Here is a 2,002-nt window from a genome sequence, read left to right as displayed (position 1 = left end):
TCAGAGATATGTGACTGAATATGACTCAAACCTACCCTTTCTGGCTTTTAAGACAGAGGAAGATAGACATACTAATATTACAACCATAATGTTAGGAAAAAAGCAAAACAAAAATATACATACAATATTCATTTATTTAATATTCAAAGCAGCTGAATTAAATATTTAAGAACATATACCTAGAGATTGAAAAATATAATTGCTAGTGCCACCACTTGATTTATGCTAAAGGGTCAGCAGGTAAACTTATTGGTAGCTAGCTTCTAACATGACCCTTCATGCTTTTCATTTTCTGCTACTTATACCCCTGAGAAGTTATTTTTCCCACATCGAAAAGGGCTGAAGTCTGTGACCAATAAAGTGTTGTGAAAGTAATGGTGTTCATCTTTAGAAGCTAGATCATGAAAGGCATTGACGTTCTAGCTAATAATTTCAGATGCTAGCGTCCATGTAGTGAGGACAATTAAACAGCCTCGTGGAGAGGTCCAAGTGGGGAGGACCTGTGGTCTCCTATCAATAGCCAGTACCATCTTTTTAGTCAGGCGAATGAGACATTTTTAAAAAGATCCTCCAGTCTTAATCAAGCCTTCATAGTACTTAGCCCAGACCAACATCTGACCACGTTTCATGACAAAGTAGCCAGAACCACTCAGCCAAACTACTCCTAAATTCCTGACCCACCAAATTGTAAGAAACAAAATTATAGTATTAAGCCACTAATTTGGGTGATGTTTGGTTACACAGTAGATAACACATTCACCATCGCTTTAGCACCATCAGTGCAAATGTCGACACAATAGAAATTACAAGTAACATTCATTATTATTATGAAAATAATTTTAACATTGAAAATCCCTGAAGGGATCTTAGAGATATTTAAAAGTCTGCAAACCTCATGTTGAGAACTTATTCTCTGATATGTTAATAACTACCATTATTTTTATTTTAGTTTTTATCTACCACAATGTATTTAAACATTCTCCCATTGATAGACATTTATACTTTTTCTTTAAATATTCTTCCAGAGCACTATTCAAATGTAAATTTTCTTATAATTTATTTTAAAATAATCTTGACAAAAATTTATTATTCTCAAACATTATATTTGATTATTTTGTTTGGAGGTTCTTAGCTTCTTGGTAATATTTTTTAAAATTGCATACCATTTGCATTGTTAGATATATTAAATTAGACAATTTAAGATAGATACTACAGAGAATGAGAGAAGGAGAGAGAGAGAATTAATGAAAATGCTATGTCAATTCAGCTATAGATGACAGCATATAAGTTTTCAAATACAGTTCAATTATTTACTGGCTATTTCCATTCGGATAAATTTCTCTAAGTTTCAGGTACTTCATCTGTGAAATGGGAAAAATAGTAATTCTGCATAGCCTGCAAGTGTATAGGTTTTAATTATGTTAATACATGTGAATACTTGTGATAGTGTTTAGAACACAGAAGAAATGTATTAACTGTTCATAAATTATCTTATTAATCTTCACACAAGCCTGCACAATATGAATTCTTATTCCAGTTTTGTACCTAGTAGTGCGAATACTGACTAGGCCTCATTTGGGACGCTGGATCTGACTTTATTGAAGACCCAGAGGACTGGAGTTAATTGATGCCACTGGATATCAGTTCACCTGAACTGATTTTCCATAAGGATGGAGATCTGTAGAGAAGAGGAGAAAAAACAGATAGAAATGGGAGAGGACAAGGACGAGTGGTCTTATAAGGCAGGGGTCCCCAACACCTGGTCAATGTTCTGGTATTGGTCCATGGCGTGTTAGGAACTGGGCCACGCAGCAGGAGGTGAGCAGCAGGCAAGCAAGCAAATCTTCATCTGTATTTGCGGCCGCTCCCGTGCTAGCATCACCTCCTCAGCTCCACTTCAGGTTGTCAGTCATTAGATTCTCATGGGAGCACTGGTCTCTGGAGCCAAAAAGGTTGGGGACCACCACTATAAGGGTGTCAGCAAGAATCTTGCCAAAGTTAT

This window comes from Pteropus vampyrus, unplaced genomic scaffold (genome assembly GCF_000151845.1).
Source record: "Pteropus vampyrus isolate Shadow unplaced genomic scaffold, Pvam_2.0 Scaffold9, whole genome shotgun sequence".
Taxonomy (NCBI): Eukaryota; Metazoa; Chordata; class Mammalia; order Chiroptera; family Pteropodidae; genus Pteropus; species Pteropus vampyrus.
This window is presented reverse-complemented; position numbering follows the sequence as displayed.